The sequence below is a fragment of the Lissotriton helveticus genome, chromosome 9 (assembly GCF_964261635.1).
Source record: "Lissotriton helveticus chromosome 9, aLisHel1.1, whole genome shotgun sequence".
Classification (NCBI taxonomy): Eukaryota; Metazoa; Chordata; class Amphibia; order Caudata; family Salamandridae; genus Lissotriton; species Lissotriton helveticus.
In genome coordinates, this window is record NC_136070.1 from 438334923 (window position 1) to 438352633 (window position 17711).

A 17711-nucleotide genomic window follows, 5' to 3' on the forward strand; every position below is an offset into this window, starting at 1 on the left:
CTACTATTTATTCTATGCATAGATATGAATTCAGCAGCCCACATGCCTCGAACGGAATATGCTACTTACCAGTATGCATCTGTTCTTGGCATGTAGGACTGCTGACATTTATATCGCCCACCCTCCTCGCCGGTGCCTGTCGCAGCTGTAGCACTCAGAATTATTCTCAAGCATGGTCATCACTTACTGTATCATACTCCATCTCTGCCACAATGGCGAAAAACAATCTGAGCATGGAGAGGATGCCCATGCGCACTGTAGTCCAGGGGAGGAGCCACCTACCTCGTGATACTTCGAAGACTCTTCCAGGACAACAATGTGCAATCATCCGGACCCAACACTAGGCGGCGATCTATGCATAGATATAAATGTCAGCAGCCCTACATGCCAAGAACAGATGCATACTGGTAAGTAGCATATTCCTTCCACAACACCATGATTGCTTCACTGAACGCAGGAGTGTTTGGTACCAAACGGCTCCTTTTAATAGATCCACACTAAAGCCAGTGTGAAATTTATTAAAACATGTACTCAGAAGGCACCTCAGAGGTGCCCCCTGAAATCTACTGACCCAAATGTATGCACTGACTGGCTTTAGGCAACTTGCCACCCTCCCCCTCCCCTAAGCCTTTGATCTATCCTGGGCAGAGGTGTTAAATCTCTTCCCCCAGGTTGGGCCAGTGCTCACAGGCGAAGCTTTAAAGGCCTGCTGTCTTTCTAGTGCGATCCCCAGCTTCTGTTGCTAGCAGCGGATGGCAGCTACTGGTTTACTCCCCCACCTTGGGCGGTACAACCAATGGGAACACTCAAGAGGATGAGGTGTGCCTGTAGGAAGCTGGCTCTATATATAATATACCAAAATTAGGTATAGTGTGCGCAGACTCAAGTGGAACCCAAAAGATAGGCAGAGGTAAAAGTACCTAGCACCTTACTCTCTATTTATGGTAGTGAGGGTAAGCAATAAGGCTTTATTAGTGGGTAGTGTGAAGCATTTGTTGTACACAATCAATCAGCACACACTCAAAGACTGAACTTAGACCAATTTGCTTTGTATAAAATATGTTTGAGGCATATGAGCTGTAGATCATATGCTTTAGCATAGATCGCCATCTAGAGTTGGGTCGGGATGTTTGCACTTTAGGTGACTCCTCCTTTCGGTGATCATGCGCATGGGCATCGACTCCATCCTTAGTTTTGTTTTTTCCGCCATCGGGTTCAGATGTGTATTGCTGCGCTCTGCTTCTATTTCGTTTTCGAATTCCTTTGACGTGCAATCCTATACCCTCGACGATATTTGCCCTATATGGCCAAAGTGGCGGAGAAGGCCGTGAACATCCAGCTGATGGAATTTGTGGAGGAAGCAAGCCTCTTTCACGATACTCAGTTTGGATTCTGGCCCCGCCACTCCACTGAGTCGGCCCTACTTATGGCAGTCGAAACCAAGAGACAGGGGGTGGATGAGGGCCAAACCATGGCCTTGATCCTTCTGGACCTAAACGCAGCATTCGACACTGTAGCTCATGCCACTTTGCTACAGTGTCTGAATGAAGGTGGGATCTCCGGCGCTGCATTGAAGTGGATCCAGTCCTTCCTGATAGATAGGCTTTCAGGTTAGGCAGGGGGACTACTACTCAAGAGTGGTTAACTTGGGTCAGGGCGTGCACCAGGGGTCGTCCCTGAGCCCAACCCTATTTAACCTGTACGTCTCCCTGGTGGCGACCATAGCTGAAGGCCATGGGCTCCGCATGGTGTCCTATGCCGAAGACACGCAGCTGGTCATCTCCCTATCGCGCGCGCCCGGTCTTGCTGCGGAGAGATTCAGAGCTGCATGCAGGAGCTGGCAGCCTGGATGTCTGCCGACTGCCTGAGGCTAAATGGCAGGTGCTCGTGGTGGGGGGGGGGGGCGTCGGTGTGGTCGTCGGCATGGTGGCCACCCTGTTTGGGGTTGGCACCAACACCTTGTCAGGAAGTCAAGAATCTTGGAGTATGGCTTGACGCTGACCTTACATTTGGACCCCAGATTAGCCGGGTGGTAGGGGTGTGCTTCGGTGCCCTGAAAAGCCTACGGAAGATCCTCGACTTGCTTCCTACTGTGGCCCGAAGGACGCTGGTGCATGCCCTGATAACAGCACGATTAGACTACGGTAATCTTCTTTATCTGGGGGCCACAGGAAAGAGCATCAGCCGCCTTCAGGTGTTACAGAATGCCGCGGCCCGCTTGGTCCTGAGACTACCCAGAAGGTCGACTTCGAAGACAGCGCTCCAGGCACTCCACTGGTTGCCAGTGAGAAGCAGGATCGAGTATAAGGCACTGTGCACGTGCCACCGCATTATGGGCGGTGAGGCGCCTATACCATTACAGGACCTGATCACTCGTTAAGAGCCACCTCGTCCCCTGCGTTCCACACGTGCTGGGCTGCTGAAAATTCCTAAAATAAAAAAGGCTCATATGGGGGGGTAGATCCTTTAGATATTTGGCAGCTAGAAGCTGGAATGGACTGCCGTTGGAACTACGCCTTGAGCCATCTGAGTCCAGATTCAGGGGTAAACTTAAAACTCACCTCTTTACCCGGTAGACTGGTACTGATGTTGGCTGCTTGATTCTGTCACTTCCACTTGTCATAGCGCGGGGACACACCGGTGCGCGTAACCAGGCGCTCTATAAATCTCCCTATTATTATTATTATTGTCATCAACGCGGTCTCACATTTGACGCGCATAGTTTCAACCGATAAAACTTTTGATCGAGAAACTGGAGGCGGGCCGTTGGGCCTACACGTGCCAACCGCGTTAGCAGTTAATGGAACGGACTCCATTTAAATTATGTCCCGGGTGTCATGCTAAGTTTCCACGCACCGATTTGCACGAGGTCTGCAACCTCTGCTTATCCCCAGAACACAACGAAAAAGACTGTGATGCGTGTCGATCGTTCTGATCGAAGAAGACCATTCGTGATCGTCAGGCTCGACGCCATGAGATGCAACATCACAGCGGCTCCGTACCCGACATCTTCGGTGAAGATTCTGATATCCAACATCCAGCTGAAGGAGCCAAGAAAGAAGAACAGGTCTCCGTGTCAGAAGTTGACTCCGACATGGAAGAACAGCACATCACTCCGGATCAGCGTACCATGAGTACTGATTCCCCTGTGCCCAGTTGTTAGAAACTGGCTCTATATATACTGCACCAAAATGAGGTATAGTGTGTATAGAGTCCAAGTGTCCCCATAGGTAGGCAGAGCTTAAAGTTAGATAGAACCTTACTCTCTAATAGTGGTAGCTTGGTCGAGCAGTAAAGCAGTATCAGAGGACAGCGTTAAGCATTTGTTGTACACACTCAGTCAGCAAATGAATTCACACACTCAAACTGAGCTCTAAGCCAATTGTTTTTGTATAAAAAATATACTGTTTATTTTTAGAACCAAGCAAAAACCTGGTACAGGTAAGCCTTATATACTTCTCAGTAATAAGTTACTAGATATAGAACAGTTTGAAAATGCAATGAAAATTGTACCTTGTTTGATTTACAGGGAAGCAGCAGTATGCAACACTTAGCAAATACAGTACACTGGAATGAATAGGCTTTTTCAATAAATTGCAGGCAAGTTATTTTTACGTAGATTTTTCTAACTCTGTTCTGGATGCCTAGTTTCAGCACTGGGACATTTCCTGTAAACAGGTGAGTAAATGAGTTTTTGTTATTCGTGCGATTTTTAAAGAATATTTTCAGATTTCAAAACTCCACACTTAGAAACTTTTTGAAGCTGTACTTTGAAATTAATAGGCTTTTTCAATAAATTTCAGGTGTTACTTTTACGTTACTTTTTCTAACTCAGTGCTGGATGCCTAGATTCAGCACTAGGACACGTCCTGCAAACGGGTGAGTAAACAAGTTTTATTTTTTTGAACGACTTTTAAAGAATATCTTTAGTTTTCAAAACTCCACACAGTCGTGTTTTGGAGGGTAAATTGTCAATTTTATCCTATGGAGGAAAAACAGGCTATTGATTTGCAGGTAAGTAAACGACTGTGGGAGTCAAGGTTCTGGGATTAGACTCTGGGGTCTCTGAGGGTCAGTGATGCCCTGGAATTGCACCCTCAGCGGCACTAGGGCGGCCGGGTGCAGTGTGTTGAGGCCCAATGTTATCCTAGAGAGGATAGGGGGTCTCCGGTTGGTGGCTGCTGGCAAGCAGGCCACGAGGTTGTAGGAGCAAAGCTCCTAGGGTTTAGCTCAGGGCAAGTTGGGGACCAAAGTACCACCAAAGGTGCACCCTCAGCGGCACTAGGGCGGCCGGGTGCAGGGTGCTGTTTTGAGGTCGGTTGCCCTATTGTTTCCAATGGAGAACCTCCGAGACAAAGAAACAGTGCAGGCTCGGGGATGAGGATCTTCCAGGTGCGACCACCACTTAGAGGGGTAAGTTGGGATGTTGAGGGTTGGTTAGGCACCATTGGTTTGCGCACACAAGGCCGTGGGACGTCGGGTGTAGGGGTTGATTTTCTTACCCGCTCTGGTTGCGGTAGTGGTACTCTGGATTAAGGCTGCAGGCGTCGTCTGGAGGCTTGAGGCAGGTCAGGAGTCCGCTCATCTCGGGTCAGGATTGCCTGGGGGGGGACCTCCTTGTGGTATTTTTCCACTCGAGCTTGGGCCGGGTTCGGCGTGTGCAGAGTGGGCTGGATTCGCAGTTTCTGTTTGGCACCAGAAGCTGCACTTTGAACAAGTCTGGTGTTCACGGGAGATTCAGTCTTTGAAGTGATGGCAGGCAGGTCCTCCAGGGTTTTTTAGGTTGCTGGCTGCAGGACACACCAGGATTTCGCAGGAGCAGGTTTGAGGGGAGACAGGCCTGTAGGGCTGGGGCCAAGTCAGTGGGCGTTGTCCTCTTGTTAGCTCTGCACGACTTTTCATCCTTTTTCTTATCTTCTTTTCTTGTGGTTTCTGGATCTGAGGAAGGAAGGTTCAGGGAGCCCCCTAAATACTAAATTTAGGGGCGTTACAGGTAGGTAAAGGGCAGGGACCAATTTGTCCCTTCCCTGGGGTGGGTACACCCCCTATTCGGCACTCTCCAATGGGAGGGGGGCGGGAGCCTGTCCCTGGTTGGCTGGGTCCCCCTCCCTCAAGATGGCAGGGACTCGAGGTTGTGCTTCACCTCGCCTCCCCCACCTGAGCCTGTCCCTGATTGGCTGGGTCCCCCATCCTCAAGATGGCAGGGACTCGAGGTTGTGCTTCACCTTGCCTCCCCCACCTGAGGAGTGGAGTTGGCAGAGGTGGGCACACTTCTCTTCCTAACTTGTTTTTCCCGCCGGTTCTCCTGCCCAAAGTGGTTGGTAGAACCAGTGAGGACCAGTTGCTGAAAGTAGTAAATGTTCTGGAGAGGCTCATAAAGGCGGCATGACTTTGAAGCTTCTCCTTCGTGAACCCTGCCCATCCTGGGGGAGGAGGCTTGGCACCTCGTCCCAGGAGGTGCATTGTTTCAGGCCCCCGAGGGCAGCAGCTCTCGACCCAAGGGTCCAGAAACATGTCTGGTGGTGGCAGCCACTCAGTCAGGTCGATAGAAGTTGGTCGAGTTTCAGGGGGCATCTCTAAGATGCCCTCTGTGGTACATTTTACATTAAATTCCACACTGGCATCCGTGCGGGTTTAATGTGCTGAGAAGTTTGATACCAAACTTCCCAGTCTTCAGTGTGGCCATTATGGTGCTGTGGAGTTCGTAATGACAAACTCCCACCACCATATACTCTTCATGGCAGCACTGCACTTACAGTGCCCAGGAATGTACCTGGGTACTGTAAGGGTACAGGGCTCATGCACCTGTACCCTCACCACTGGCATAGGGCACCCAGCTAGAGGGGTGACTGATGTATGCCAGGGCAGTGGTTTGTGGGCATGGTACACAGGGATGTGTTCCATGTTGACTCTTCACTTTGTTCTGTACCAAGACAAGCAGCCTGCAGTGTGTGAGTGTCAGGGTACAGGGCCTCTAAGGGTGGCACAATAAGTGCTGCAGCCATTAGAGGCCTTCTCTGGTCACAGTGCCCTGGGTACCTGTGTTACCATTTACCAGGGCTGACATGTGGCCAGAGATGCCAATTGGGTTTAGGCTTCAATGCTGTTTTTAGGGAAGGAACATAGGCCCTGGGTACCTGATTAGCAGGAGCCCAGGGCACACTCAGTCAAAGAACATCAACAATTCAGCAAAAAGTGGGTGCATACCATGCAGGAAAGAGGGTACTTTCTCACACCAGTCAACATAAAACTAAGGATCCGGTACCCCCATCACCTTTGGGCTCGGCTCGGCACCGACAGAAAGTTTCAGATGCCCCGCCCTCCAGCCCGGCTAAGAAACCTAGAGAAGCCTTCCGGCTAGGGCTCGAGCCGGCCCCATTCTGGTACCAGTCAACATAAAACAAAGGATCCGGTACCCCCTTCGCCTTTGGGCTCGGCTCGGCACCGACAGAAAGTTTCAGATGCCCTGCCCTCCAGCCCGGCTAAGAAACATAGAGAAGCCTTTCGGCTAGGGCTCGAGACGCCCTCCTTCTGGTACCGAACTAACACCTTTGGCGCCAAAACATAAGTCGAAACATCTATTGGTTACCACACCACCGGGACCGAAGGCTGCACCGTCGATACCTAAGCCCTTAGAGCTGAAAGTCTCCACACCTAAAGGTTCGGAGCGTAAATCCTACACACCTACAGGTTTGGAACTGAAACCTCCAGCATTGAAAAAATCGGAGCTGAAATCTTCAGCATCGAAAAGCTCTGAACCGAAACCTACCAAGCACAAAGTCTCTGAGCTGAAACCTTCGATACCCAAAGGGCCAGAGCCGAATTCGGCACATAAAGAAAAGGACACTCCATCCAAAGAGCCTCGGTCGGATGAACCACCTTTGGATCCAAAACAGAAAAGACTTGTCATTAACCCTCAAACCGGTCACATTCATGCCACTGTTCCCAAAAATGGAAGATTGATCTCCGAGGACTCTCCTATACCTCTTAAGAAAAAGGACGTAGGTACTAAGCCTTCTCCCCCTTACAAACCACCTCCTTCTCCTCCTCCTAATCTGATTATCGCACCATCAAATTCACCACTACCTCCACCTTCACCTGACACACAGGATAAAGAGTATGGGGATGGAGATGGTGATGCGGATGAAGAGCAGGATATACCACTAGATCAGGAAATACCACAAGACACTGACCCTTGGGGAAAAATTATGATAAGGAACCGGATACAGTCAACGACCCTGACCTCTGTCCCTCTAGACCCTCCCCACCTGATGACAACATTGGATTAGTCCAGCTCAATAACAGAGCTGCTCAATATCACGGGGTGGAGCTTCATAAAGAGTCTTTCGAAGGGGATTTCCTCTTTGAGACACTGACTTAATCCCAAAGATCTACTCCCACTTTACTAATGCTAAAAGGTATGTTAAAGCACACAGATGAGGTATTTAAAGACTCTGTTAGGGCAAGTGTTGGACTTGGCCCTTTTTGCAGGGTCATCCCAGAACTTTTTGCCTTCCTCCTGTATTTTGTCTGACCTGTTTTTGTTGGTTTTATAACTCTGGGCTCTTTACCACTGCTGATCAGTGCTAAAGTGCATATGCTCTCCCTTTTATAAATTGATGTATGGATTAGTGACTTCATGATTGGCTTATTTGATTTACAGTCAGATCCTAGTACAGTGCACTGCGTTTACCCAGGGCTGGTAAATCAAATGCCGCTGGTGGGCTTGCAACACTGGGTGTGCCACCCACAGAAGCAGCCTGTAAAGCTGCCAGAAGTGGGAGGTCCAGCGTCCACGGGTGCCCCGAACAAGACGTTAAGAAGGAATGTAGTGCTGTTCCTCTGGGAGTGGTTGTGAAAGTCACTCAAGAACCGGGACCCACTGTGTCTCACTGGGATCTACAGGGGGAATCGATTTGTTAGATTTTAATGCCCTCACACACCCTTTCAGGTGTCATGCTTCATCATCTGGGCTGCTCCTCGTCGGGTCGGAGGTGCAATACCCAACGGGCTCACCTCAAAGAGGGGCACTTTCTCGAAGATCTTTTATCCAACAGCCGTTAGGAGAAGTGCGGGTGTGGGGCCAGAAAGGTGTAGACGTGGTGGCGAGTTAAAAATGGAGCTGGAAGTACCTGAAAAAAACTTTATTCTGGGGGTCTCCTGCTTCAATTAAAAACAGTGTAACCGGCACTCGTTGGGGTATGCTGTCCCCTTTTGAAGTGTCAGTAAGTGTCAGTTGTTAAGACTTGCTAAAAACAGTCTTAATGGTAACGGTCAACATATTTCTCGCGTGTGCGTCAAAAGACTCGCGATTCTTCAGGACCAGAACAGAATTTATTTTTACTATCTACACTCTGGTTTATTTAGTTACATATTTGTTAGCTTATTGGTTCATAAAAGACTTAAAGAAAAAATGTCAATGTACCTGTGATGGGCTGGATCTGCCTAATGGTTTTACGAATCCAGGCATCACAGTACCCGGCAACCTACACTTCAGGCTTGCACTCCCATGAAAGTGGAGGTTTAGAAGTCCTGTGTGGCGCTAGGTGACCTACCCACACTGCCGGGTCCTGTCTGGTACTGCCATGTTGCACCCACTTGCCAGTCCCTAAACCTTCCCTTTTCTGCATAGTAGTCACCCCTATGGTAGGCTCAAGGGCAGGGTGCATTGTAGGTAAAAGATAGGACATGCCCTGATGTGTGTGACATGCCCTGATGTGTGTGGCATGTCCTGATAGTGAATTACTGCCATTTTCGTTTTTCACTATTGCAAGGCTACCTGTTCCCCATAGGCCAGAATGGGCAGTTTGATTATAAAACCTTATACCTGACTCAATAGCTGACTCAGGGAACTAGGTAGGAATTCGAGTTTAGTATGCCTGAGCTCAGAATGATAAAATACATCTTTTAGTGAAGTTGGTTTAAACATTCTGTGTTTGATAATACCACTTTTAGAAAGTGGGTATATTCTTGCTTAACTATCCAAGCCTGCATCTGCTAGGTTGTTGTGTATTCCTGGTCTGGAGTTTGAGTGACAGGGGCTGGAGGATTCCAGGAGCAGGGTGAGTCAGCACAGGGCTGAATATAGCTATCTGCATGTAAATTGGTGGGAGGGGTTGCACCTGGGACTTGAATAGGGCTGTTCCTGCCTTCCACAATGCTGGCTCCACCTCCTGTGGTGCATCTGATGTCCCTGGCCCATACTGTCAAAGGAAAGACGGAGTCTTGTCAACAAAGTGCTCCAGGACTGCACAGAACTGGTTTGGACTAGGCACAGCCACTCTCTGCCTCTAGAGCCAAAGGATTTGCTAGTATTAATATGGGGACCCAGATCCCAGAACTGTAGATCACTTTTGGGACACAAGAAGAATCTTTGCTGAGGAGAGGAACCAGAGAAACTGAGGAGGAGAGTATCCCTAAGCTGAGTTCTGTTTGGGGGATTGGCCTGCATTGGTTGCCTGACTGCCAACCTTCACCACTTCACCAACCAGCTCCCCTGCCTTCACCAACCAGCTCCCCTGCCTTCCTTTGCTGGGAATTGAAATGCCTGCTGTTGAGCTGGGCCTTCTGAGAGACTGTGTGTCGCTGGAAGTGTGACTCAAGACGAAGAAGCGGGTCGCTGCCGCAGCCGTTGTCGTCGCATCACAGGAGAAGATTGTCGCTGTTGCAGCAGACACCGTTGCATCACCATAGAAGTGTGCCGCCGCTGGCTCCATCGCATCACCCGAAGTCCCTTGCATCACCGGAGCAGAGTGTCGCCGTCGCAGCAGACGCTGTCGCATCACCGGAGAAGCTAGTCGCAGGGCCTGTCGCGGCTCAGAAGAATCGTTGAATCGCCGCACGGCCGTTGACAGAACATGGGCCCTGGGTACCTGATTGGCAGGAGCCCAGGGCACACTTAAACTTAAAGTACATCAGCAGTTCAGCAAAAAGTGGAGGCAACCATGCAGATGGAGCGCACTTTCTCAGAGTGCCCACCTGTGCCTACTCTACCCCTAAGGTGGGGAAGGCACATCTTTCAGTCCTCGTCTTCTTGAAGATGGGGAGACCCCTCCAATCAGGGCTAGGTCAATGCCCCCTCCACAGGAGGGTGGCATAATAGAGGGTGTCCCTACCTACTCCTCCCATCAAATACCTCCCAACTTTAGTATTTAGGTGGCTTCCCAGACCTAGAAACTAGATCTGCGATGACCTAAGAAGAAAGATGACGACCCTCCAGAGAAGCCTGAAGACGACTGCCCTGGCCCCAGCCCTACCGGCCTGTCTCCAGCCTCTGTGAATCGGTGACCAGTCTTGCAGCCAACGACCTCTGAAAACCCTGGGATGACTGCTGACTTTCGAGAAAGACTACAATCGGGCTTGTCCAAGAAGAAACGATATCCAAGGACCCCGGATCCAGGCAGATCCGCATCTCCTGCTCACTCTGCACCAGAGGCCCACGGCTAGAGTCTGAGTGGCTCACCTGTGCAGTGAAGTCTCCCTAGCAATCCTGAACTTGTGTCCAGTGTTGGCTGACTGTTCCTGACCTCCACGACGGCGCCAGCAGTGTGAATCCAGAGGTTTCTCCGACAGCGACCGGCTCCAGTAAGATTCTGATGCGAAAGGCTCCATTGCACCCGAAGCCCCCTGGGCCTTAGTGAGCTAAACCGACGGTGCCCCTAAAACACACTACATCTCTTCTTACCTTTGCTGATGTTGGTCTTCCCCCTGCAACCTCCGGTGCCACGCCTGCAGCCTCTTTGCCAAAAGAAGCATCCCCACTGAAAAGCATTAGGCGCCCGATGTCGAAATTGCCGCCCCGCGCCACTGGTAGCGTAAGTTTGATGCTGCTTTGTGCCCCCCCTTGCATAACCTAACCTCCAAAGCTTGGCCCCTGCACCCGATCTACTTACCTGCAATCAGTGTAGCTCCAGGCACCTCCCCTATCTCTATTGGAAAGCATTTGGCCAAACTCCGATTTTGATCTCTGCACCCAGCCGCCTCTGTGCTGCTGATGGTGTAGTTTTGATACTCACCTGACCCCTGTCCCTTGCTGAATATTGGGTCCGAAGAATGGATTTGTAAGTGCTTTACTTACCTGATTAATCGCAATATTGTTTTCCCCGTAGGGTAACTTTGAACTGTGCTGAAAAGTTTGTGTCGATTTTTCAAAGTGAAAAGCAGTTTTATTTTATAACGTACTTACCTCATTGAGATGATCTTGGTCTTAAAATAAAGTACAAAGTATAATTTTCTAAAATTATTCTGGATCTCCATGAGTAGTGTGTCCATTATTGATCACTGTTGTGTAATAAATCAGGGCTCGAAAAATCAAAAATGTTACTAGACCTGCAGGTCTAGTAACTTTAATAATCCACTCGACCTAACTGTAATGTACTTGATTCGTGAACTGATCTCAAATTGTGTGATCCTATGCAAATATTTTGTCTTAAGGGGCTGGCTTTCTTATCACATAAGAGAGCACCTTCAAATATGCTAGTTCACTATTTCTGCTGTACATATAAACTTTTTATTTACTAGACTAAATGTGTGCTCCATGTATAACAAAAATTAAGCCCATATATAGGGTACACATGCTTCCTGGTGGCTTGCCTCTTACAGCCTTATTCGTCAACAGGCCGTTTTGCGAGCCCCTAATAGCGATTCATAGCGAATCGCTATTAAGGACTCGCAAAACGGTATTCATGTAGGAATTGCTAAATAAATAGCGATTCCTACACATTCCTTATTTGCGAGTAGCAAATTGCTAATCGCAAATAAGGAATAACTCCCCATTCATTCCTATGGGCCAAAAGGCCCATAGGAATGAATGGGGAGTATTCCTTATTTGCGATTAGCAATTAGCTAATCGCAAATAAGATAGCGATTGAAAGGGTGCCAGGGGTGTCCAAAGGACACCCTGTAGCACCCCTGAAATGCAAATTGAAGCAGGTGTTGCGCACACACATGTCCAAGGGACATGTGTCTGTGCAACATGCAACTTAGAAAAATGCTTTTAAAAGCATTTTTCTAAGTTTTTGCTATTTACCGAGAGGTCTGACCTCTCGGTAAATAGCGGCCCAAAATTGCATTTTTGAAATTTTAAAATGCTTCATGAATTGCATTTAAGGAATCTCAAATAGAGATTCCTTAAATGTAATTCCTCGCAATTTAGCGAATTAGCAATTACCGATTTTTGCATTTGGGATGATGATTCCCAAATGCAAAAATTGCGCTCGCAAAGGGCCAGATTCTCAGAATCTGGCCCTTTGCGAGCGCAATTCGGCTTGATGAATCAGGCCTTTAGTTCACAAATAGCATTGCCATCTGGGCAGGAGCAGTATCAATTCCCAGTTCATGTTTAAAAACTCATTTTTAATAAATATACTACCAAAGCATGATGTGGTAGTGCATTGTCATTTACAGATAGCATATTTTCCATTGAAATAGCCACAAAACGTTTCCACTAACATGTAGTTTTACTGACAATAGTGCATAAACGATATTCTGAAATTGGGTTTCAGCAAAAATATTGAAACTTTGCACATCACCAAGTAAAGTGTTCTAATTTGTTTTGATCCAATAAAAAACAATTTCGCCACAAATTACAAAAATGGTTCTTCATAACTTGTGAAATATATTTGAAATGTTTGAACAGTTCACTTAGCTATTTCAGTGTTGTCTTAGGAAAAAAAGCCTGACCTCTTTCAGCCTTTCATTTAACATGCTTTGCACAGTTCAATTGTCACACAGTTCACTTGACAAAATCCTCTAACTTTAGTCACAGAAAGAAAAATAAATGTAACAAGATAAGCTGACTTTTGACCTCTGTCTTTGAAAGCCAGCAAATGTGACAAGATAGCCAGATTTAATGGGATTTTTATTGCACTTTCACTTTATGAGCAATAAAGATGCTTTTAAATCTTGTTATCTTGTCACATTTGTTATACTTTCATAGACAGAGGTCAAAAGTCAGTTTGTCTTCCCTGAAGTTAGAGGATTTTGAACTGCCAGAAATGGTAACTTGTCCCTAAAAATAGCTCGTCCTGAATAAATCTTGCTGACCATGCGAGTGGATTTTTCGAGCCCTGTAAATGTCTTATACTCTGTGTTAAGCCTAAGTCTGCTCACCCACACTACCACTAATAGAGCACTTTGGGTTTTACATTGAACCCTGTACACTTTTGGGGAACCACTGGACTATGTGCACGGGATTAGCACCTAGTGGCAATCTCATATACAGAGCCATATTCCTACAGTCATAGTGTATGTCCATAGTAGTTTATAGTTGAAAAGAGCTGAAGCTTTATTATTCCTAGGAGAACCAATATGTGCCGAAGGCAGCATTTAATATCAAAAACAGCTTGGTAATAACAGGGCAGCCAACATGTTTCAACCTCAATGGACTTTATCAAGGCTAATGTTGAAGTTGCAAGATACCCGTAGTGTGGCACAAGTATACAGAACACATGTAATAATGTCCAATGTAAGGCAGGAGGTTTTGTTCTCCTACTAACTTGTCCAGAGGTCAGTGTATAGGCTGGTGGTATGTGAAATATAGTAATCCTTTTGGATTCGGGACTGTAAGTAGTAAGTAGGATGAAGTGTGTAGAGCACTGGCCATACTAAGCTAAGAATTAATTCAACTGTGCTGTAGTCCAAAATCGTGCTGTATGAGGAGAAGTCTGCAATCTGCCTTCTGGAAAAGTAACTAACAGAACAGTGCTCCGCCATGCACAGTACAGATGAGTGAAGACCTCACTCTGCAAGAGGTTAAACCGTTTTAGCTGAACAAGTTTAACTTGGGCCTGGAAGTTGAAAGGACCATTTTAGTTTCTTACAACTTATTGATGAAGGATTGGTAAGGGCTCTTGCTGTGCGATGACCCTCTATGATTTTTTTTCTGGGCATGAAGGTTTAGCAGTTTGAATCTTTTTGGATTCACCTGCTCTTCATCATACCAACTTTTAGTAGTTTTTGTGGAAAACTTGTATGTTAAAGTAAATGTTTTTCAATGTAGGTGTAGTTCTCAGGCATTAGATGCAAACCTCCCTGTGACATGCTTATACCCACAGTATCATTGAAAGTAATTGCGATCATCAGATCATTGAGTTTAAAAAGCACAGAAGGTGTTTAGTGGTAGAAAACATTTTGAGATGGCATTGAAAGGGAAAAGATCATCCATGAAAGGAAAACATCCATACCTTTGAGGGCACTTAAAGAACTTAAGATGGTTGTTCAAATCAGTAAAGATACAGAAAGCTCCCTTGGCCAATCATGCTGCCTTTTTTTGTAATTAAAGCTCAGCAGGACTCCCATGGGAGTGCCGCAAGACAAACTGTCCAAAAATACCTAGCTTTTTGCTTCCTTGAAGCCTAACCTGAGCTCCTCTTAAAACACAAATTTCTCAAATGGCTGAAGGGATTTACAAAAAATCAGTTAATGTTGTCAGTGCAGATGGGGACAGCACTGTCCTAGATGGCTCACCTGGAGCTGCTGGAACCAAGTAACGTAGATTGCATACTGCCTAATTACACATCTATTACAAAGAAACTTTGGACTGCTGTACCACCTCAGGAGTCATAGGTGAGCGGCCGTTGAGCATGTGCGTCCATCGCGCCAGTGCTCCGGAGCTGACGTGGTCCCATCTGCACACTTGGTCACGGCCTTGATTTTGACGAGGGGAGGCGGACTGTGCAGCCTGGCATCATCTCGCCCGGAAATAGATCCAAGGAGGTGCGGTTTCCCTCAAAGGGACATGGGAGCCCTTTCCCTCCCTTCCCCATTACGTTTTAATCGATATGGCTGAGGGACTGCTGTCCTAAACAGGAGACCTGGAACCAGCGCTACCCCGTCACTTTTACGCTGGGGCTTAGGTGCAGACTTTCTGCTAGGGCATGGTACCAGGGCCCAATGCGGTGTGTGGATCGTAGTCCAGAACTAGAGACAATCTCTTCTGCAAACAGAATCTCTAATACATCGGGGACTACGAAGGCCCAGCTGCTGTACTACTACCATTGCTGGAGCCAAATAACGCCTAGCATTAGTAAGGCGCCAATAAACTGTCATTCTCCTGCGACTGCTCTGAGGAAGCCTGTCTCCTATTATGGTTCATTATTTGGGACACTGGGTGCCTCACAGAGATACCTAGATTCAAATTAACCCTTGCCTGGTGATTGGGTGGCACAGGGACTCCAGCTGCAAGTTATCACTGCCAGGCAGGTACAGCCCAGCAGTCTTCCCCCTCACCCACAATTACATATACTTGGCTTGCCCTTGTTATCTCATCATTGTTACCATCATTTGTCGCACAGGGGTGGGGTGTGACTGCTCACCCTACTACTTCCGAGATGGTGAACACAAAGTTGAACAGGGCCCCGGGTGCGACCAGAGCCACACATGGGAATAAAGAATGCTCAAGTATTGACCATCCCCAAGATGTTGGCAGCTACTCTACTTGACGATTGTTGCCTGTTTGATGTACTCCTAGCTGCAGTTCTGGACATTAAATCCACTCTTGAACCTAAACTGGATTCCTTATGTATCGGCGTGGGCCTCCTCGGGGAGGATCACAAGAAATTGAAGGACTGTGTTGAAAATTCGGAATCTACACTAGCTGCCCTGCGACCTACTGCTGTAGATTCTGAGTGTAGATTCTGACAAACGTCTCCGTGTCAGGCAGGAAGAAGTGGAATATTTGAGTGGACGAATTGAAGTCCAGGAGGGTAGATCAAGGAGGAATAATATGTGAATCATAGCCCTCCCTGAGCAGTTGGAGGGCCCGAATATGGAGTTGTACCTTGAGGACTGGTTCTTTAACACAATTCTACAGGGTAAACAATCCACCTTCTTCCCAGGTGAAAGGGCCCACAGGAAGCCTGAGAGACCTCCTCGCCCAGGCACCCCTCCATCCTCGGTGGTTGCACTGTTATTCAACTACAGAGACAGACCATATTCTACAGACAAGAGGTAGAGGTCTCTGGACTGTCCAGAATGCCCAAGTCCACATCTATCAGGACTATACCCTAGAAGTCCAGCTACACAGATCTTCCTTCCTGGAGGTGAAGAAATGCCTTCGGGATCACGGAATCAAATATGCCCGCAGTTCCCTGCCACTCTTTATGGGGTTGTATGAGGGCGCAACCTCCTTCTGTACAACTCTGGAGGAAGCTCAGTCTTGGCTTGCACAAAGGGGCCCTCCTCCTCTTGGCAGGTACAGCGGCCATGCAAGTCACGTACCAGACGTCGGACATGTGGCCCCACAAAAGAACAAGCAGCTATGGAAAGGGCCCGTCTGGTGGAGGATGTGGCGAAACACTCATCACCCACCTCTCACTCGGGCTCAGAGGCGGAGTGTCGGAACATTGACTTGCCAATACTATCCTACACCCAATTGCTGCGCTGCTAGCTGGCGGCCGTCTGTCACCCCACAGTCATCTGCAGATTTACTAGGATCTACCCCTTTCAGGTTTGGAAAGGACTCGAATGGGCGGGTATGCTGCCCATGGTACAGGCATGTATGTTGTGCACATGATGCAGCGCAGGAGATCGCAGGCAGTGGCTTCTGTCATGGGAGCCTACCTGTGCCGTTGAATGCTGAACCCCTTTCTACAACTTACCACAGGTAAAGACGATTGTTTTGAATTGTAAGTATTGCATTACAGTGCCAAGGGCTGGCCGCCCATTGGCGAACTTGTCTGGGAGTGGGAGTTAATGTTGTGTTGCAATTAATAACAAAGTGCTTATTTTCTTTTATCTAAGTGGGTGATATCATATGCCGTGTGAATGGAGAGACAGGCGAGTGAGGGGGGGTTGCGAGGGTGGCGGTTACTGCTGGAGGGGTTGGTGCTGCTTAAAATGTAATGGCTTTAACGATAAATCAACAGGGCTCCTCCGTGTTATTGACCTGGAATGTCTGTGGACTCGCGGGCTGCGCCAAACGTTACTGAGTATACCAATACCTCGGTAGACGCAAGATCCATATAGCGCTCCTATAGGAGACACCTCTTACATCGCAAACACTAGAATACATGCGCAGACACTGGAGATGGAAATTAATGGGGACTTCATGCTCCAGCTATGTTAGGAGAGCACTAATTTGGGTGGCTCCCACGACTCCCCTAGAGTTTCTAAACACCCAAACTGATCCTGAGGACCATTCTGCAGTGCTAGAGGGGCTGCTGGAAGCTCTCCTGCTTTCCCTTGTATCACTTTGACTTTATGCCCCTTACATTAATCAAGCTGTCTTCCTGCAGTCCGTGATCCCATCACTGCTGCGGAACAAATTGTCTCTAATTTACTGTTAGGGGGGGGGGGGTGGATCTTTTTTGGATTGCTTGTGTTCCACACTCCCAGGAGCCCAGTCGAAAGCTCTCACATCACACTTGCAGAAACGGGGGACTGATCTTCAGGTAAAGTACGTTTGGCGGGCCTGCACCAAGGGAATACTCCCACTATTCTGGCTTGCATGACCCACACACTAGGATTGACATTGTCTAATGTTAACAGGCTATTGCCAGGGTGTCCCGAGTAGAACACCTCGGTCGTACCCTCTCAGATTAATGTCCTTCAGAATTACAACTGACTTGGGGGAGATTAAAATCCCAACTTGACGTTTGCCTCTGTAGGCGCTCTGCAACATTCCGATCTGCTCCCCCCATTCAGATATTACCTCTTACTTTCAGGATAACAAAGGCACTGCATTTGGGGTTGGAGTAGAATGGGATGCATTT

General features: G+C 47.9%; 1 protein-coding gene across 2 annotated transcripts in view; it reads left to right on the forward strand.

The window, feature by feature from the left end:
• Positions 1–17711, forward strand: part of MARK3 (microtubule affinity regulating kinase 3) — a 596913-nt gene that overhangs the window by 377457 nt on the left and 201745 nt on the right. The gene's annotated exons all lie outside the window — the stretch shown is intronic.